The 21,224-nt window shown below is 47.5% G+C and overlaps 1 protein-coding gene across 6 annotated transcripts in view; it reads left to right on the top strand.

The window, feature by feature from the left end:
- Positions 1-21,224, top strand: part of TEKT3 (tektin 3) — a 101,894-nt gene that overhangs the window by 24,673 nt on the left and 55,997 nt on the right. For 3 of the 6 annotated variants that reach the window (XM_009673917.2, XM_068913796.1, XM_068913795.1), the window contains exon 2: positions 13,136-13,190. The exons of 2 other annotated variants lie outside the window; for them this stretch is intronic. The gene's annotated coding sequence lies outside the window, so the exon portion shown is untranslated. Of the gene's footprint in view, positions 1-8,652; positions 9,760-13,135; positions 13,191-21,224 lie in introns of those variants that run through there. One more of the 6 variants, XM_068913797.1, reaches the window with a different exon arrangement.

Below are 21,224 nucleotides of genomic sequence, written 5' to 3'. Positions count from 1 at the left end.
GAATACATATGCCTTGCAAGGCAGTTGAAAGGGACATGCTTGCCGTGGGCTAGTTCCTGAATTCGAAGTAAACTGAAGAGTTGCTGCTTCTCCCTTCTCCACCCTGGCCTTGGGAGACCATTGGCTCCCGTGATTTAGCATACCCCAACTGAGAACATGGAAACCACATGGCCAGAGTCAAATGAATAGGAACCAGAGTTTGGGGGCCCTCAAGCCTGTCAGCAGGGCCTGGCTTAAAAAACAAATGAAAGAACAGAAGAAAAAAACGGCTGTAATTATTGTGAGCTTTTAAAAATACAAAATAAAAGGCTTATTATTTCACAGAGTTCTCTTTGCAGCGTGTAATTTCATTTCCCCCTCATTTGCTTTTACTACTTGTTCTGGGCACTGTCAGAGCAACCTGATTTATAAGTGACAGCTTTGGCTATTTTTCAGGCAAGTCTCTCTAAATATAAGAGTGTGAAAATTGTCCCACTGCCAGCAACTCTCTTAGAATTAGAACTTGCACAAGCTGTAGCATGAAGCAAAGCATTGGGTACTTTATGACTTAAATGTCTCTCAAAAAGCAACCCTCTCTCCTTTCTCTCGGGAAATTGCCTCTCTCTTTCCTGTTAATAACACTGAGTAAGTTTACCTGTACTAGGAGAAAATAAAATAAATAGTGGCTGCTACCTTACTGTTTCCCTGGTACCAGCTCCCTGGTGTGCCATCAGTAGAGACTTGCAGGTGACAAGGGAAATGTTTATCGACCGAGGTTTTTAGCAGCAGAACCTTATCTATGGTTTTCTTTCAAATTCGTAAGAGGCTGGACAAAAAACCTGAAAGTGAAGCATACCATGGTGGACAGGATGCAGTAGAATAGCCTAGAGCACTAGTTTTAAGTAACTTGATAACAGCACTGAAAATTAGGGAAAGCTGTATTCAATTCAGTTTCAGCCTGAGCAAAATTTAGCATGTTTTTAATGTTCTGATATGTTAATAACGTAAAGTTGTGTTCACTGCATAATGTTACTTCTGTGTATCTGTCTGCTCACGAACACAGTCTCCCTTTTTGCCTGCAAAGCTCATGCCATTCCTAATTGCTGCTTTTTTGGAGACAGAAAATCAGACCTTTGACTATCAGTGTCTTGAAGTTTAAGCTTTTGATTTGGATTCAAAACTGGCTGTACGTACCCTGATTTTTCCCTTGAAATGCAACAATCTTAGTTCTTCTTGGTGACTTTTATTGTATGGTTCTGATAATGCCCTCCCCCCCCCCGCCACTGGCTCACAAAGAATCACTGTTTGAAGGGTCTTTTCAGCTTAATTCTCTAAAGCATGCTGCTGTGATGTCCAAAAAAACATTGTGAATCTGATTTAGTAGTCTGGTTAGACTGAGCTGGCTGGAGCTTTGCATCACCAAACCAGCATGAAGGGATTTGAGACAGTTTGTGGCTCTGGTCTGGCTGCTGACGATCCCGTAAGGCACTTGGACACAGTTCAGGCTGGACAGGAATGGTGACTCCCTGTGTCCAAAGGGAGCTTTAGGATTTAATTCCAGACTGAAAGAATTTGCAAATGCTAGGAGGCATGTAAGAAATGGTTCTGCTCTGCTGGGCTTGTGGGTGAAGCTGTAGTGAGCCCTTGTATGGTTGTGGGGAAAGTTTGAGAATCCTTTCTTCTCCGGCATCGCGTGTTCTCGTGTTGGAAACTACTGCAGTTCCTGCACAGAGACTGCTCATGGGTATCACACTCGATCGTAAGTACCCACAGAGGATCTGGAGGACGTTGTGTAGCGAATTCCCTTGACGTTAGCTTGAAGAGCGTAAAGAATATGTCCTCCAGCTTCCGGGAAGCTGCAGGCATGGTCCTACGCACACAGCATACAGAAACCTGAAGACTGGATCTTTGTGTTGGGAGCACGTTTCCAGGAAGAACCGCTACAGGTGTAAAATTGATATCCTTATAAAACATAAGGCCTGCATGTATATGCATGTGTCTCAAAACCAAGACTGTCCTCAGACAAACCTCACTTGACATTAGTAGGACTAAAATCTGGTCAGGTATGAAGTTAGGAAGTTGCAGTCTAATTTGAAGCTGGATTTGCCTTGCAAGCCCGAACAGGTTTGACCTCAACTTGCTGGTTATCAAGGCGAGTAAAAGCCTGCCAGCCTTTAATAGAAGTGCTACTTGGCCTCCTTCCTAAAGGGAGCTGCTCAGCGCAGGCTCCTTCAGTGAAGTGATCAAGGCGGAGACCCTTAGCGTTGCGTTCCTGTATGACAAGCTGTTGTAGACTGTTGCTGACTGCCAGATTGGGTGGATGCTGCTGGAGGATTGTTCATTGCTCATGAGAGTTAGGTCAGACTACTAAATTATTCTGTTTAGATACCGTTCCCTTGATGACAATAAATTCTTTGATCAATGTTTCTTTTGTGGACAAGATGAATTTTATTTCAGCAGGAAAAAGCACCAACAAAAAGTTAATGCAGCGTGTTTTTACCATCCCAGACTATATATTATAGCATTCAAGGACCTCTCTGGAAATCAGCCAAGTGGGAGATTTTTTGGCCTTGTATTCCGGGGCTGACACCTTTTATATGAAGGTATCTAAAAGTTAGCACTGCAGACTGAGCTTTTTGAGCGCTGTGTGCACTAAAGGGGCTAGCTCTCAGCTCAGATGCTCTTGGCTGCCCCAGATGAAGGGGAATGCTCGGATCGTTTTGTAGATGCGCCTAAGCAGGCTAGGTGCCCCAATGCCCTTGACTCTTAAGTCTTGTAATCATTTCTATTAGACACTTCCTGATCTTGCTACTTCAGGCAGGCTCAGTTTCTGTTTGGCATTTGTTTATTGTTACCCCAGAAAAGGGAATCAATGAATTCAGGAGTGTACTTAGTCTGTGAGACCCAACAAGAGCAGGGGATGGGGTGCAAGTGGACAGCCTTGCACAGTCTGATTGCCTCTTCTCACAGCGAACCTTTTGCCAAGGATGGACAGCAGGACTTGTGCCCTGAGGGAGCAGGAACCCCGAAAGACCTGCTTGGTGTACTGCTCAAAGCAAGGACTATTGGGAAAGAAAATGTGTTGGAAGCAGAGACTAGAGGAAATTGCTCTTGGGCGAAAAGTTCTTGCACTCACTGTGGCTCCAGGGACTGGCTGTGGTGTACGTGAGTAGCCATGCTTCCTCAGCAGTTTGTTTGCCGAGAGCTATGCAACTGGGCCGATAGCTTCTGACAACAGGACAGGCCGCGTGGTGCGTGGCAGGTCAAAATTAGTCTCTAGACAACCAACTCCAACTGAGTGTGCAGAGGAACACAGCATGATTGTGACTTGGACGATTCCATAATGGCATCTCCTGAAGTGTTCCCGATGCTGAGCTGGTCTCTGCATTATTAGGCGCGCTGTGCGAGGACTGAATTTGTCACTGGAAACCGTGGTCTGGCGGGAATGCGACAATCCCATCCTGGTGTGCCCTGGACCTCTTGCAGGTGAGAATCCAGAGCTGGCACCAGGAAGGGAAATGATTATGTTGGACCACTTCCCATTGGAGTAGCTCATCAGCAGATATCTCATCTTGGGCAGCTTCAGATAAATCCCAGGCCAAGTTTATAGAGCACCTGCAATGGCAGACAATAATCCTGTAACTACAGCAGGGGAGAACTAAATCTAATTATGCTCTGGAAAGTCTTTGCCAGTATACCAGGACAATCCAGGAGGCAATTCCTACCAGCAGCTGCTTATGAAGCAAAGGAGTTGATATGCTTAGCGGATTTCCAGGGATGCTGCAGAGCCTTTCCTCTCTGGGCTCTGAAATCACTTCCAGGCCAGTAGCCAAGCGCAAGCTGTAAATAACGAATGGTGGCTGATGATCCCATCTCATTTTGCTCTGAGATGTTGTCATCTCCAGGCTTTCCTTTGGCATCTTCTCTGCAGTGCTCTGCATTCCCATATGCAGCTTGCAGTACTGTCATGGCATCTGGCTGCCTCCTGTCATGCCCCTTGGTGTGAATGTTGCATCATTTCTGTGGTGGCCTCCATGAGGAACCTAGCCAAGCAAAAGCCCAGAAGCCTTGATGGATCTGTGTGGACTCTGTGTAGGCAGTACCGTGTTCATCTCTTCTCTCTCCCTGCAGCTCCTGGTTGCTGCTGGTTTGGGAAAGACTAGAGGTAAGGTCAGAGGAGAAACATCTCGAGCTTGCACTGTCACCAACCTCTGTCTCAGCAGTCCAGCGTGAGCAGCTTGCAATCAGATCTTGGGGCCTCATCTGAGGTTTTTTCCAGCAGCGTACCCAGTTCAAGCATATCACTACCTGGGAAAGCTTCCCTGACCAGTATCCAAATAGCCTCCCCTTGACCCTGTCACTGAACACTCCTGTCTCATCAAATGTCCAAACTGGATTGTTGTCAGTCATACCACATCGTTCTGCAGCATTAGCAAAATTATGAAAACTTTCTTTTTTGACATGCACATGCTGCCCATTAAATGATGCTACAGCAATTAAGCAACACAGCTGAGCCCAAGGCCCCTTTGAAAGTCCAGCCTACGTGAACCTCATAAGCAGCAACATTTATCTAGAATTAAAATAATCCTTTGCGAACATAAGAAGATATTAGGAGAGCCACACCTAGCGTGTGCACATGCCCTCCTACTTCTAACTTACCAGATTAGCTCTTTACATCAAAAAAAGCTTTGAGCTGGGAATGTCTAGCTTTGTGCAGCAGATTCCAGCGAAAACAACAGGCGTGCAAGGAAGGGGTGCGGGTCGAAGCCACATCTTGTTATTGTAACCCTTGTCCTTCCTTCTTCCACCGCCTCGTTGTGCTCATTCCTTGCCTTGTTGCACCATCAGTTGTTTAGATGAGGGACTAAGCCAGATCTTTGTGTTTACTCTGCAAAGCATCTAGTGCGCTTTGTTTTGGGGGCTGCAGGCAGAAACGGCTCTCCGTCTCCGCGCCGCGCGGTCCTTAGCAGCACCAAGCTTCGGTTTGCAGCGTTAGGAGACGGCGTCGCTCGCCTGCGCGTCACCCCCGCCGACCCCCTGGCACCCGTCTCGCAGCTTTTTTGCGGCAGAGCGCTCCGAGTCCGGCCCTGGGAACAGGCTGTGAGGTTTTGCTGCGCCTCTGGGGCGCACGCCGTTCTTTCCGCGGCCTCTGTTACCCCCGAATTAAATTTTACAGCTCGGCCCCGTGGGGTGGCTGGGTGCCCAGGTTTTACTTGGTGTGTTTATCCTGCTTTTGTAAAGACCTGATCTGCAGCCTGTAAAAGCGGGGGAAATAACTCCAGGTCGATTCTTTGTCTTGTGCCTCGTAATTGTTGCATTTGGTGTCAAATCTTGCTGTTTTACCCAGTAGGCTGCAGTGCTTTTGGTGCAACGCTGAATTCACTCGCGTGCGTGCGTCTCCCATAATGTTTTACGTGCAGTAGAAACCCATCTCCTGGCGTTCTGGTTCCTTCCGGCATGGAGCTGGTGGCAGGGGTACCCACCATCCAGCCTTGCTTTCGTGGGCCAAGCCAAAATTTTCTAGTCATCTGAAACGTTTGGAAAATAATTGAATTGTCCTTTAATGAGTTTTTTTGGTGTTTTTACCCTCTTCTAGTGTTTTTTGCTGCAAATTGGCCTGAGGAGCTAAGTGCTAAAGCAGTATTAACAGTAGTTCTGGGACAAAGAAGGGTTAAAAACTGTACTGGCAGTCAGAACAGAAGATTTCAACCACTTTAAAGAGACATGGTCGTGGTGAGTTGTCAAAATACGCACTTTGTCTCAAAGTTTGTAATTTAAAAGAAGATTTTTTTCCCCCTTGGTTTGGATTTCCCTGATTGTAAAGCCGAACGCGCGCGCTGTGCAGGTATACAGCAGCGTCACTGTAGAGTAGTATGATTGCAGTGAAACTGGGTTTTGGTATGGAAACTTTTTCATGAGCACGTGTCAGACTCTTTCTATTTATAGAAGTCGGGAAGAGCCTGATCTGCCTGTCAGGCCGTTCAGCCCCTACGCCGCTACCCTGCTCTCCGGCTGTCTGTCCGTCAGCTAACCTGTTACGGTGTTGTCACAGCGTGAATAAAAGCGCCGCTCGGGAAAGCAGACGGACAACCAGCGCTTTTTACGCAAGCTTTTCCACCAAGTAACGCGCCGGGGAACGAGCGGATCTGCTGGCCTTACCCTGGCCGGGAGGAAGGCCAGGGGTTTCTAGAGAGTGTGCGTAAGGCAGGGGGAGCGAGCAAGACCTGAACGCGCGCCCTTGGGAGGCGACGAAAATTCTCCCTTGCAGCCGGGCAGTGAAAGCGAGCGCCGGGTTATAGCAGGGAGCGCGGAGGGGCCGGCAGCGGGGAGCGCCGGGAAGGGCAGAGCTGTCCTGGCGCCGGCCGCGCTGCTGCAGCGCGCCAGCGGAGCCGGGCTTACGCAAGAGCAAATTCCCCGCGCCCCGGGAGAGGCGGTTCTTCACCAGACGTGGCAGGGCCCTTCAGTTTTAGCGGAAGATAATCTTGAGCGCAACAGCGCTTTAATATTTTTTCTTTTTCTTTTTCTTTTTTTTTTTCTTTTAAATTTGTGCCAGGAACTCGTGGTGGGGCTGCAGGAAACGCGCGCAGCTCTGCCCCGCGCACGTCCTCATCTCTGCATGCGCAACGCTGGCCCGTATCTGCTGGGAACTCCGGGTATCGCAGCAGAACGTCAGAGCCCTAATGAAACGGAGCGTGTTTTTGTTTGGGGCATTTTCCCGATATGCATAGCTTGGTTTCAAGGACCCGACCCTCTGCAGGAGAGAGAGAGAGAAATGAGACAAAATTTTCCCCAATTAAAAAAAAAAAAAAAAAAAAAAAGCAGGAGGAAGGGGCTGTGTGAAGCTTGGGGAGGTGCAACGAGGGGCTGCTGGATGCTCCAGGCACCTCTGATGAACAGTGCTAGAGAGAGGCCAAGTACTTATTGGCCCTACTTCTTCCTGCTTGAAATCGTTCCTCAAGCATCTAGAGAGTAGGATTTACTATCCTTTCATGGGCCGGGCTTCCCACATCTATAAACCAAACAGGTTTGCTCTTTACTAAGACTGTGTTCTGCCTTTTGTCATCCTCCTCAGCAGCTGCTGCTTTAACCCATTTTGAGGGCAATTAAGGAGAGGAGCTGGGATGACGCTCTTAGGACTGCTGCGTCCTCCACGCACAGGGGATTCTCGGACTCTTTCTAAACATGGATATCATCCTAAAAGCCTTCTTACAGGACAGTTACTCCATCCCTTGGTTCGTCCTTCCTTTCTTACCCGCAGGCTGCAGCAGTTCACAGCTTGGTTCAGATCAGATTTAAACGCCCTGTAGCATGGGAATTTGTCACTTCTACAGAGACTGGCCTTCAGGGGAGCCTCGATCAGTAGGGCTTTTTCCTGCCGTCCATCTTATCTTAGTTGCTTGTGCTAAGCAAGATCAGATTTTACTTCTTTGACCATTTAGTCATAATTACATTAATTGTAATGGCAAAGTTAGTAAAACCAATATATTAAATTCAGGCAGAAAATTCTGCTTCCGTGCTGTGTAATTCTGTAATGAGTTATGACATCTGAGTGAAATAAGCTGGTTGTATGGCAGGCCTTATATTTAAAAATTAAGAATACCAACTACCTGATTTGTCAAGATCTGCTTAAATGTCTCACTTGTTTTTCTATGTTATTTTTGATGGGAATTTTCTTGTGTGTGAAGTTGCTCTTGGACAGACATCTTCCCAGGTAGACTTAGTCTAATCTCTTCTACCAACCTTGTGGCTTCATGTTGGAGGTACAAGGCTGGGTGATTAAGTGTTTAGGGCAGAAAGCTGCGACTGGAAAGATCTTCAGTGCAGTCTTGCCCTGATGTCCGTCATCTCGGACATTGGTCCAAGTACGGTAGAAATGAAAACTGCTGGGTTTTGCCTTTTTTCTTTCTGCAGCTCCTCCTTGCTCAGTGCGGTCAAACCTTGCACCCACGTATAATAAAAGCACGATAGCTAGGAAGGATGGACATCATGCATATTTCTTGTACAGGTTTTGGGGACTTGAATGAACCGTGATGCAGAGCAGCTAGCAGCTGTTGCATTGCTCTCCCAGAGCACTGCCCTGGCCCTCGCTGACTGCAGCAAAGCCCTCATTGATCCCGGCTATGCTCTTCAGCTCTGAAGGGCATCCTTGGTGTCAGTGAGGCTATTCTTTTCTTTTTACCCTTCCCAGAGTCAGAAGAAGCCAAAACCTAACCAACTGTGGGTGCTGCACTCTCATAGTGTCTCTGTTTCTTGGATTCCAGAAAACACCCTGCCATCAGTCAACACGGGCCTGCCCAGCCACCTGATTGAGTGCCACCACCCATGGCCGGCCTACACCACTCACACAGCCCCTGTGGTGAAGATGCTTGTTGAGCAAGATGAGCTGAGAAAGACTATATCCGCCCCCATGGCGGGAGGAAAGCCAAGCGGAGTGCCTCCAGAAGCAGATTTGGTAGAGAAAACCCAAGTGCCATCGCAGCTCAGTGGAGGTAGCTGTCCTAATGGGATTACTAAGGACTCTGTAGGAAAGGCCAAGTCTAAGGCTGAGAGCAGTTTGCCATCACACAGCATATGCAATAGGGTAATTTTTGCTAGGAGACCTCCCTTGCATGTGTTACCGTATAGCTCCTTCGTATGTTCCAGCAAGAAGAAATCATCTGTCCACAGCTAGAAACAAAGAAAAGAAAAGACTCTCAGGTCTGGAGTGTATTGAACTACTCTGCAAATAACACTTAGATTTTCACTTTTTTCTTAAAAACATTAAAACTAGAAGAAAAGCAGACAAATCAAAAGGCACTACTACCACCTCTCCTGCTCAAATAGACCCATTCAGGCCCACCCGCCCTTCTGCAGGTCTGAAGAAAGCTGCGACCTGTCCTTACACGCTGAGTTTCACGTGCATCCCCAGTACCTTGTTGTGAGGTGTCCTGGAAGTGCCCCATGAAGGCGGCAAAGCAGAAGCACGAAGCGGAGATGCGAATGCCTGCACACCCACCCTGCCGGGTGCGCGCGGGGCTCAGTTCTCCGCTCTCCTAAGTCTTGTGACTCCATTTGCGCCAGCAGCCACTGCAGGGATTTGGCTGAGGGTAATGGCCTCTGGGCACTGTCTGCGCATTGGTGCCAGTGTCTGCACGAGATGTTGGGCAGTGGGAGAAGAGAAACGTGCACCAAGAAAGTCAGTGATCCCTCTCTGTTCTTGTAGTTATACATCACTGGAGGAGCATGGACTGGAAGGGAGAGGAACTGGCCCTTTACACCGAGAATTTGCCTGTACTTTAGTCCCTTCTTTTCCCATGACCTGTCTGCCCTTAGATTGTGAGGTCTGTTGACACCGCTAGCACTTACTCTACTTGTGTATAGGTGAATGTCTGTGTATCATATTTATGTATATAATACTTTCATATACACAAGTGAATTAAAAGATGCAGCTGAGCAGTGCAGCTGAGCACTCAGCAGGTAGATGAGTTGCTATTCCTGTCTTCTACATGTGGGAAGAGACTAAGGTCAAAACTACTGGGAGAGATGTGATTTTTTTTTTTCCAAGTACTTTGCCTTTTGTGGCACTGTAAAGCATATACTTGGGGTCTCCAGCTGCTCATGACCCTGAACAATGAGAAACACTATATTTGCAACTGCTTTTGAAAAGTCTGGCATCACCTAGTTGCTCTTTGGCTTGGTTAGTCATAGCATCCTGTTTTCCAGGACCATGATCTGACTTTTCTGTCCCTGCCGCCTTCCTTTGCGAAGTCCTTCTATCTTGTGCCCCAGAGACTATGAAAGGTCTGTCCTGTGCTTTGTGTGCATCACGGTCCAAATCAGGACTGAGATACTTCTCATTTAAAGACACTATAAGACTGCATACTTGAGAGGTGGATTCTCCTCCAGCTTGCACGCTGGTAAGGAGAAGACTTGGGAAAAAGCAAGAGGTGCTGGAGAAGTGGGATGTAGCGTGCCCAGTGTATCTGGGCATGCTGGTACCCCTGGAGAGCTCTTCCACTAGCGCCTTGATAGGTTTCTGCTGAGAGCGTGTGGCCTCACATTTCTGCACTTTCTAACTTGACCAAATATGGTCAGAAATTTTTGTCATGAAGGCAGCGTAAAGGCACATCTTTAACACGGGCGATTGCTTCTGACTAATTTCAGATCCCTCCTCCGTAAGGACTTACGGGGTGCCAGATCATCTGGATGTTTTAATGTGTCCAAAACAAGGTGTTTCCTTAACCTTGTCCATGGAACTATTTTTGCCAAAATTCTTTTCCCGCCAAAATTAGAGATTTGCTAGAGGAAGTCATTTGCTCTGGCAAATCTTGACAAAGTTATAAGCAACTACAAACAGGCTGTTAGAGGTCTAATAACAGGCAGTATTTGCTGATGCACCTCGTGGGCTATTCCTGACTGCTGCTGGCAGATTTTGCGGTTTTGGCGAAAACGGGGCTAATGCCACTGCTCTGCTGAATGCTTTGCAAAAGACTGTCAGGCCTCCAGAATAAAGATGCAAAGAACTACAAAATGAAACAAAAGGGAGGGAATATGTCATTTCCTATGAACGTTTTAATAAATCTCTGTCCCCTGCCCTATTTCTAGCCCTGAGTTACTCCCACCCCCTCGTGCCTGTGCGCGCACAGACAGAGCGCGTCAGAAGTCCCATGTTTAGCAATTTGTCTTGCCTGCCAACCCGCAGCTTTGGTTGCAAGCCACGAAACTGGGAAGAAATAAATAAACCGTAGTTTTTATCTCTTCCCTCTGACTTTTCTGTTTATTGGGCAGTGATCCTGGAAAAGGGGCGGTGTCATGTCATGTGCTTACCTGTTTGTTTGCAGATGTGATGACTCCAGAAACAATTGGGTGGCGGATGCGTGAGCTCGGGGCACCTGGCCAATGCTCTTGCGTTGGGGAAAGAAAACACCCACCTTTCTGCTCATCCCAGCGCAGGGCCTTCACTGGGGCTGAGATTTTTGCTTGTACCTTTTTGTTAAACCATTTTTGCTATTACGCTCCCTCCCTTGGGGAACAGCCTTCTAATTCTGCAGGTGAAAAACCAGAACTATTTATAGGAAGCTCTGTGGTAAGAAACGGTGCAGAACAAGGTTGAAATCATCCCTAGAGAGCCAGAAATGATAGCTGAGGTGACTGAAAAAAACATTTTTGTTTTTCTTTTGCGTGGGTAAGAGTTTGCGCATGTGCTCGAACGCACGCGCGTTTGAGTTTGCTGCTGGGAAGGTGTCCCTGTAGCAGTGGCTTTCCAGATAGGAAGCCTTGTCCCATGGTCAGACTGATGGATGCTTTGCAGGCTGCTGTTTGCTCTCCTGTTGATTTTGTTTTCCTTGCTCTATGTAATAACTGTGGTTTTGCCTCAGTTTTCACATTTGTACTCTGGGGACTGTAAAATGTAACCGGTGTACTGAGTTTCAAGCATGTTAAAGCTGCCTGAAAATGTTTTGGCAGAACCAGTTTTCTGCAGCAAAATGGAGAGAGATGTAAATGTTTAAAGAAACTTGATGATTTTGTTAGAAAGATTGTTGAAAATACGTTGGTTTTTTAAACAAGGTTGAATTGCTTCTTCTCCATAAGTAAATGAATTAAAAGGGTAAACCAGAAACAGTCAAACGCACGTGATGCGACAAAGTCATCGTAGATGAAAACCTGCTGGCTTTGGCAACTCTTAAAATGAGTTTTTCGGTAACTGCTTTCCATGGGAAACCTTGGCTTTTCTATTCTCGTTCAAGTTTAAAGGAATCTCCCTAAAGCTGTAATATCTCAGAGTGGTAATTTTAGATTTCAGCTCATTGTGCCCCCTATTATTAATAAAATATTCGAAGCCATCTATCTCGCACCAGATGAAGTCAGGAGAATGTTAATTTGGAGACCCAACGTGTTTGAAGGAAAAATACTTATAGGATATGAATTTTATCCACTGTGTTAGCTGACACTGGCATGGTAACATGTGGCATCAGCCCAGCCAGCACTGCAAGGCAAGGGTGCGGGTGGCATCGACAGGGCTACTTATGTCAGTGAGCTCCACTCTCCAGACATGTGCCCTCTGAGGCTGAACCTCATCAATCAAAGGCTTCCTTGGACATGCCCTCACCAGGAGCTGGGAACCCAGAGCCTGAGAGCTGACTCTCAAACTGCCAAGCCATTGGGCCAAAGCATGCTGTCCAGCAAGACCTGAGTCAGAGTGCTCTGCACTGGCAGCAGAGGTGCAGTGCAAGGGTCTCTGAGCAGGTCATGCATCCTGGTATTGCCGCCCTGTGGTTTTGCAGCGTGTGCAGGGTCCTTTTGAGAAGCCCAACTGAAAGATGCTATGGCAGAGCAAACCAGGAGCATAATGTTGGATGCAGCACAAGGGAACTGAGTGCAGATGTTAGGTGTGGGGTTCGATCCCCCCCCCCCCCCCCCAGTATCTGTCAACAGATGTGGCGGCACCTACTTAGTTGTATAAGATCGGGGCCTCGAGCTAATTGCAGCTCTAGCTGACTTTTATTATAATGTGGTTACTCCTAGCCTGCTGTATTGAAACCAGATGCTCAAGTCATTAAAGAGATATAAGCCAAGTGCTGACTGTCTTATTTAAGCAAAATATCCACTGATTTCATGCAGCAATGAGTGTGGTCATAGATATACAGGCACCCAAGAGTGGGGCGAGAGGATAGGTGTGGAGAAAGGTGGCCTCAGTGGCTTTAGGACCCCAGTCAGGCTTTTAATGTTGCTTTGGGACTTGGCTGATGTATCAACTGGATGCAAGGCTGCTGAAGGGGGATGGGGTATTGATATACACTGGAGTTGTGTCCCTGAGCATGTCACTGATCTGATGCTATAAGTGTAGAAAAGCGACTCTAGATGAGGACACCTGCCTGACTGAAAGGCCTGCAGCTCAGGTACGAAGCAAGGGGCATTGTGGCATGAAGCTGCCAAACCCACAGTGCTGCAAGGTGCTGCTTCTTGAGCGATGCTGGGGCATAACCTATAGACTGAGTCTGTGTGGCATCGCTGTGACTCTTGTCCAATTTTAACCTCATAGGTAGAGCAGCTGCTTTTTTTTTTTTTTTTTTTTGCAGGACTTGTCACTGAGGGTTTTTGATCTAAGAGTGCTTTTCCCTGACCGTGAGCACTGCTGGTAGTAATCTCTCCCTTTCCTTCTCTTTTCTTTCTGCAGAGTGAAATTAGAGTTGCTTGGGAACAGAAGGGAGATTTGTACAGCTAAGACCAAGGTATTTCCGAAACAGTGTTTCTCAAACGATTTGGGTCTGCGTTCTCCATTTGGCTCATCCATCATCATGCAGCCGCCCATGTCAGCAGCAGCTCCAGACAGGGAAGCGCTCGCTGTGATTACCCTCTGCAAGTGCTTGCACTCGTTTTTGTGCCTTGGAGGAACTGAGCTGCTGCCAGCAATTATCATTAGTAGTTCTTGGCTCATGTAAAATGTTGCAGGAAGCATTGCGACCTGTTCTCGCCTTTCTGTGCAGGAGGAAGGGAGATGCTGCAGATGCAGAGGTGACAGGGCTGCTGGCGCTTGCTGCTCTTGGATAGTTTGCAGCTCTTTGCGAAGCTGTTGGCGAGGTCCACGGGAGCCGCAGCCTGCTGCAAACTCTCTTATCCTCACTGAGATGTGGAATTCTCTCCCAGGCAGCCTGAAGCTGGTCATGGAGGGTTATGAAATCGAGGGGAAGGCTAGAGAGAAGTCTGCCGTTTTTTTCGAGCTTCCCTTCTTGTTTTAGCATCAGAAAGCTGTTGGCTGTCTGGCTGGGAAGGCTGAACCTGGGTGCTGGGAAGCCTCTCAGAGTAGTGTCAGGCTTCAGGTGAGCCATGGAGGAGCCTAGGGCAAAGCTGTGACAAGCTGTACTTGAGCCTTGCCCAGGCAGTTTCAAAAGAATCAAAGAGTGATGGAAAAACTGGCATTTTCATGCAAGAATTCTCCCTCCCCAAGAGCTGCTCTAACCGTCCTCCCAGGCTACAAAGATGCTTTTCTCCTTTCCCCAGCACTTATGCCGGGCGCAGTCGTGCCACTCCGCGTCTCAGGAATTACTCCGTCTCAGTAGGAGATTGGTATGATGTCAATGTTTCGAGTGGGTGAAGCAGAGGAGGCAAAAATAGACAGTTAGACATTTTTCCAGTTGTGCCTTTTTGAAAAGGAATATTTATAGCTCCGTGCATAAACACAAGCTCTCTTTGTGAATCCACTACCAATTGCGCGTGTCTTTGCAACACCATGCTCTGCCTGCACATCACCCCCTGGACCCTCACTCTCTCAGTCTGAAGACTAGTCTAAGCAGCTTTTACCCCCCTTGAAGGGGGAGCCTCCATTTCCCCATTTTACACCATCAGCACTGGAAGTATTTTCCAGACTACCTGTGAAGCACCCACAAAGACCTCAGGGTACTTGGGGCTAGATTCCTTGCAGTAAGCTGTCCTGATTCGTCTCCAGGATTTAGATGTACACTGAAGCCAGACCCAGGATTTTGTGTTTAATTGTGACGTGTAGTGAGGACTGCAATCAGGTCAGTTTTTCGGGTCACCTATCCTGCTGGGTTTGGGGTGCCTCCCACATCAACTCAACTGCAGCAGGAAGTTCACTGTGGGTTACAGAAATGTCTGTATGTCTCTTTTTCTGGCATGAAGCCCTTGCTGGGGGCTATGGTGTTTTGGGACATGGGAACTTTGAGGGGGAAAAAAAGTGATGTTTGAGTTGCAAGTGTCATAGTGGAGAGGAGGAGAGTAAATTGTTGCAACATTTCTTCTTGCTGATATCTCTGTTATCCCCTAGTGTCCCACTGTCTCTACTGATGGTGTCATAAAGCTAGTGATGGGAAGCAGAGTTCACCCAAATCCCTTGGATTTGCAAGGAGAAGAGAGAAAGGACTGGAATAGCTGTGGTGCCAGACTACCCCTCCTTGACTTTCTCTTCAGCAGGGTAGTGGTATCTTGTGGCCCAAGGTATAAAAAGCTGTGGTTGTTTCCAGCAGTGTGCTATCTTGCTTGTCACCATGAAAAAATTATTCTGCGGCCTTCAGATGGCCTTCTTGTACTGTCTGGCAAAGATCTAAATCGCTGCATTTCACTTTTCCAACATTTCCTCATACATGGAGTGGATTAAAGACCACAATAGTGGTCTTTAATCATAGTTTAAAGTGCTTTGAGACTTATTTGGTGTGTTGTTTTACAGCATTGCTACTAGAACGATTTCTCTTTTGGTCAGACATTGCTTGGCCCGAGTTTTGGGTCTTGGTTCACATCATACTTTGTAGAGCTTTCCGGCTACTGTTCTTTCCACCATTTCAGCTGGAATGGGAGGCCAGATGGCGGTGGCAGATGAAGAGGTTTTCAGAGGCCAGTGTTGGCTCTCCAAAAACTAGGTGAATTATATATTTCCAAAAAAAAATTGTCCTGTTGCCGCTCTGGAAGAAGCACTGGCTATTTTTGGCAGTGTTTTTCATTGCACTTAGCAATCTAAACCACAGAGAAATGGTATCTTGAAGGGCTTCACTGCGTGATGCTTATGAAAGCAGCTGGGGTTAATATGTTTGCATTTGCAGGTTTGTCCTGATACTCTGACCCTGAGCAGCAGCTTGGTGGAGGTTTAATACTGACTTATGTGGGTGTAAAACTCTCACGTTTTTGTAATGTGAAGAAGGGGGGTGGATGGGTGGGCAGAGAGGTGGGGTCTGATAATGTCTAAATCCTATGGCAGTCTTTGCAGGTGCATAGTATTCAGCTCCTTGCAGGATCAGGTTCTTAAGATCAAGAGGGATTTAGTGTCTGCACCTTAAAGCCTTCAAGGCAAAAAAGAAAAAAAAAGAAAAAAAAACCCAAAAACCCCGATAAGCAGCCCTGCTGATAGTCCAGCATGCTCTGTCATGCTCTCCATGACACGTGGCTCTGAGGGTGTGCCTCCAAGACATTGCCAGAGATCTTGATCTCTCCTCAAACTGTTTTCATCATGTTGACAGCAAACCTTGGTCTGATCTCTGGCCTGCTCTCAAGCTGTTTGATTAGAACAATAAGCTCCATTCCTGTGGCTGGCCTCACACAACTTACTTATGTGCAAGCTCATCAGGTTCACCATGCAGCACAGGCAGGCTTGTTGCAAGCTCCGAGACCGGCACTGCCTTCCTTGCATGAGCTTGTGTGACCCTGTTTAAGCAACGAACACCTCTGCTGGGGCAGGAACTGCATTTTAATTCCTCTCCCCTGCAAAGGCTAAGTTGGGAAAGGCTTAGCATAAACCAGCCCTGTTTGAATTTCCTGAACTGCTCAGAGCTGAGCTCTGACTGAGCTCTAAATTCTGGATACAGGAAAACCATGTGGGTGGGTCATAGGTGTTATTTGCAATCTGTTGTTTCCAAGGGATAGCTTGGTAATGCAGTTTCACCCCTAAATGGATCATCTCCGAGGATGGAAGCCAGGACTTTTAATGGGGTTCTGCTGTGTTCCCACCGGTACTGTTTGGTTCAGGCCTTGTCTGCTCTCCTGCATAGTGCAGCATGGAGGAGGATTATGGCAAGGAGAGCCCAGCCATTGTAATTCCTGTCTGTTTTCCAGGATGATCATTTCCCTGTTTCTTCTCTCTCCTTGTTTTCCCTACCTCATCTTTCATCCAAGCTGCTTGATACTACAGTGAGGATAGGGGCAACACTTAAATGCTGGATGAGATTTCCCTGGCTCAAATATAAGGGTGAATCCCTATGCCTTGCACTTACAAAACTCCATGGATAGCTATGTTTAGTCACTGTCTTCAGTGGGTGGCACCCCCTTATTCAAGGCTGACTTTAGCACTGCAGTGAGAATTTTGCATGGGCAAAGAACAGGGTCGAACAAGAGTTTTTTTACACTTTCCTTGTAATGGAAATTTCTTACTGGCTGAAAGAAAATGGTGTGCACAGTAGATGCTTTCTTGAAGGCCTTACAGTTTCTTCTTAGAAATCTGAAAACCACTAACTGATTTTGGTTTGGTTTTGACCACAGATTTTCAGTTTTTAAATTAAAAATAAAAAAGTATGAAGTGGGGGAAAAGGTCTCTTTCCAATGAGCTTGGGGAAGGAGAGCAGAATTGGGTTCCTCATTGGAAATGCTGTATTTCAGCTCTGAGCAAAGCATGTTTCACACAAATTCTGTTTCCCAGCCAGCTTGCTGCTTTCTGCGCTGGAAGAGGTCAGCATGCTGGGCACTTCTCTGCCTAGACACTAGGAGGGAAGGAGGAGGAAGAGCTGGGACTTAAGGACAGAATGATTCCTGAGGGTGGAAGCCAACTTCAGAATAAGAGCTTGCCTTCTGCAGCAACTTATCTCTGTGGGTACCAATTTCTAGCATTGTTTTAAGCAAGGGCAAGATCTCATGGAGAAATATGGCACCCTGGAAATGCCTTTTTCTGTCCTATTACTATAAACTAAGCCTGATATGACTAGCTTAGAAGGAGGAGATATCTATCTGTGGTGGACAGGTTGCACCCCATGTGCATGTACCATAAACTGCCATGGGCATAGCATAAAATCCCTAGTCCTCAAACAGGTTGGATAGAAACAGAGGGGAAACCTGCTAGCAAAGTCCTGAGTCCGATTCAGCAACATCAGGCACAGTTTAGGTAGAGAATTGCTCTTGCATACTCCTGCACCCATTCTTGGGAGCCTGCATACCCCGAGAGCCTGGGCTCGGAGACATCCTGCAGATGAGGCTCTTATGCCTGGGAGCCTACACAGGGTCTTTCTTGGCAGTTCCCAGGACTTCAGCTAGAAATGTGCAAACTAGTCTTCAGATGCAAAAGCCATATTTTTGAAAAACTAGATATTCTGCAGAAATTTCTGCTATGCAGACAGTAGATTTTCTACTGGACAATCATTCCAGTGAGAAATGTCATAGTGGCTCTGTAGATAGAAACTCCTATAATATGTCTGGGAAATAACAGCAACTGCACAGTAACAGCACACAGTCATACCCATGGGCTCCTGCAGGCAAAGTCACAAAGGGTTGCATAATCACATTTTGGGGTGATGGAGTGCAGGTGTGAGCAGGTTCAGCTGAAGATTTGTGACAAGCTTTGTTTGGAGGAATGCATATGATACGGTTCTCCAGGGAAGAGCTAAGAAATGGTCTGCCTACTCTATTGTCCTTTCTGTTCATCACAGTTGTAACACATGAGCAGCTAGGCAGCAGGGAAGACAGGTTCTGCTGTAGTGGCAAAGCTAAGGATGAAGAGACTGATTTGGCAGTAGTAGTCTAGACTGAAATCAGCTTGAGCGTGCCTGATTGCTAGGGGCTAAGGTGGCACCACTCCCTTGCTCCCTGCAGCGCGCAGAGGCCGGGAGCTGCTCTTGTGGGGTTTGGAGCTCAAAGTACTGGTGGGGCTGGAGCTTAAAATGCCAGCAGAGAGAGGTAGGAAGCCAGCAGATCTCTCGGTTGTTTTTGCAGAGGTGGGACCATCTGCCCTCACTGGGAGTTGCAATTGCACTTCTCCACATCTGCCTCCACCCTGTCTGCTTGAACTCACTGATGGCATGCCAGGGACTAGCAGGGGCTCCGTGTGTAGGAAGAAGAGGGTGGTAGCGGATAGATCTTGTCCGTGTATCACAGATCACTCTCACGGTCATAGGGAGCTAGAATCTGACCTGTAGCTCTCAAAACACAGCTCCCTAAACGCCAGTGAGATGCCAAAGCAGGATAGCAGAAGAGAAAGCAGCTGGGAAAATTCTCTGATTTGCAATCAGGGCTTGACAATTTTTGCAGGGCTCCTACTTCAGGGGGGTTGTGCCCATGCTTCATGTGAGCGTGTGACGGCTGCTCGGCAGGCTGTCTGGAAGGCCACCCTGCTGCAGCTCTTCTGTAGTGAGACGAGTTCCCCCTCGGCGCTGGCGTGCTGGGCTCCCTTTTAGCAGCCTCAGGGGATAGATGGCATTCCAGCCACCCACAGAAATCATGTCAGCTAAAAGCAGCCATAAGACTGGGAATTTATTATAAATAAGTTATATGCCTACCTGCCACTGCATCCTACACTTTATGCTGCAGAGCAGAAAAGAGCTCGTCGTATGTTATGCTTGCGCGAGGTGCTTTGTCCCTTCACGGTCCAGTAGATTGGTGAGGCTGCTCTCTCTCTTGCTTATTCAACTATGTTGGGCCTCCAAGAGAAATGCTTATTAAATGCTTTAAAATGATCAAAATGTTCCTGACTTGGCTTGCAAAGTTCACCGGAGGTAGCAAGCCATCTAGGCCCTTCTTAGAAGCTGCTGGCTGCAGCACTTTCTCTGAAGATACAGGAGCAAAGAGAACAGGTCCTGCGGCTCTCAGTCTACTGTCCTGCACTACAAGCTCAGTAAAGATATTCATACAAGATATGAGGTATAAATTCTGCTAGGGAACTGCCAGCCCCGTGCATCCGACATACAGCTGCAGTAGCAGAGCCACCATGTGCTGCCAAGGGACCTCTTTGCATCTCTACACCGAGGCAGTAAACTGCATCGGTCTGAGCTGCTGAGCACTGTTACCTGCGGCCGTGGCCACGGTTTGGAGTCAGCTCGCCTCAGAATTTCTTCCCTCAAAGGGTTCATGTCCGAATTCAGAGTGCTTTATAGCAGGGTGACACCCAAAGCCAAGGTTGATGCTCACTGTGTCACTCCTCTCAGTTTTTCTTCTAACCATGAAAGGATTCATTTTTCCTGGAAAATGCTCTGTGTCCACACAGATGTGCCACTGATCCAGAGCTGGAAGTGGCCTGCCTCTCTTAGCTGGTGCTGTAACCAGGGACGAGGGGAGCTCGGCATGGTGGAGCTGAAATATGCTCAGAGAACAGAAACTCTCTGTGGCCGCCCCGGCAGTTCTGGGCTGCTGGCCAAACTCCTTCGGATGGATTAATGGCAAAATACGATGTTGATAACGAGAGCTATCATTTCCAATGGAGAGCTAATCCACAGCAAGCGGGGCTCTAGACTGCTGATTCACTCCCTAGTGGATAAATAGGGATGCTCTGCACACACTCCGGCGTCTAGACAAAGCGGTGGGTGCAAAAGAAGCTGCTGCCGGGAAAGGTCAGGCAGTTTGCAGTGAGGCCATGTGAGCGTGTGTCAGCATTTCCATTTGAAACTCTCCTCCCTTGAGGATTTGATAACATAATAATGTAGAAATTGTAGGGTCAGTCTCTATAAAACCTGGATGATGCAGGAATTCAGGAAAGACTGTTGTAATGGCCTCTCCTTGACTTGAAACCAGGTAGTAGTAATAACAATACTTTGGCTTTCTGCACTATTGTATGATTGGCAAACTCCATTTACTTAGAAAATAGGAGTCATCAGAACTTACATCACTCCCCAGGGAGCGGATAATTATTATTTCCCTTGATTGTTATAGAAAAGGGTTACAAAGATGATTAGGAGACTGCAGAATCTCTCCTATGAAGAAAGGCTGAGAGAGCTGGGCCTTTTTAGCCTGGAGAAGAGAAGACTGAGAGGCGATCTCATCAGTGTGTACAAGTGTCTGAAGGGGTTGTCGAGAGGATGAGGCCAGTCTCTTCTCCGTGGTGCCCGGCGACAGGACAAGAGGCAATGGGCAGAAACTGAACCACAGGAAGTTCCATCTGAACCTGAGAAAAAACTTGTTGACTGTGAGGGTGACAGAGCACTGGAACAGGTTGCCCAGAGAGGTAGTGGAGTCTCCTTCGCTGGAGATATTCAAAACCCGCCTGGACGCGATCCTGGGAAATACGCTCTAGAGGACCCTGCTTGAGCAGGGCGGTTGGACTAGATGATCTCCAGAGGTCCCTTCCAACCTAAACCATTCTGTGAAGAGGCTTACAGAATCCAGTGCACAATGCTCAGTTTTGCATAGGGTTTTTGCTATAGTCTAGCGTGGAAAAGTACATCGTGGTTGTGCAGCTTCACAGGCTGATCTGAATGACCCATAAAGAGACTCTCATTTGGTGCAGAAGGGTGATTTCACATGGACTCTGGTGCTTGCAGCTATGAACTCTACCTTTCCGATAGTGGTGCAGTAGGGCAGGTGAAGAGTCATGCTTTTCCCCATTGTATGGAGCTGGTTTGTACCCATCCAAGAGGTTTTGTGGTGAAGGTGACGGGTTGAGGAACCTGGGTGCTGTTCCTGACCCTGCCATGGAGCCAGTCACCTCTGGTGTGGGCGTAACCCAGCTGAGGTGGGAACCAAGCCTTGTGGAAGTCAGTGGCATTTGACCTGTCTCTAGTGCAAGAGTTTCTTTCTGGAACGTGAACACAAGCAGTGGTTTGGTGCCTCCCAGGCAGTGGTCAGGC

The sequence above is a fragment of the Struthio camelus genome, chromosome 19, assembly GCF_040807025.1.
Source record: "Struthio camelus isolate bStrCam1 chromosome 19, bStrCam1.hap1, whole genome shotgun sequence".
NCBI lineage: Eukaryota > Metazoa > Chordata > Aves > Struthioniformes > Struthionidae > Struthio > Struthio camelus.
Note: the sequence above shows the minus strand (reverse complement) of the source record. Positions and strands in the feature narration are given on the sequence as shown.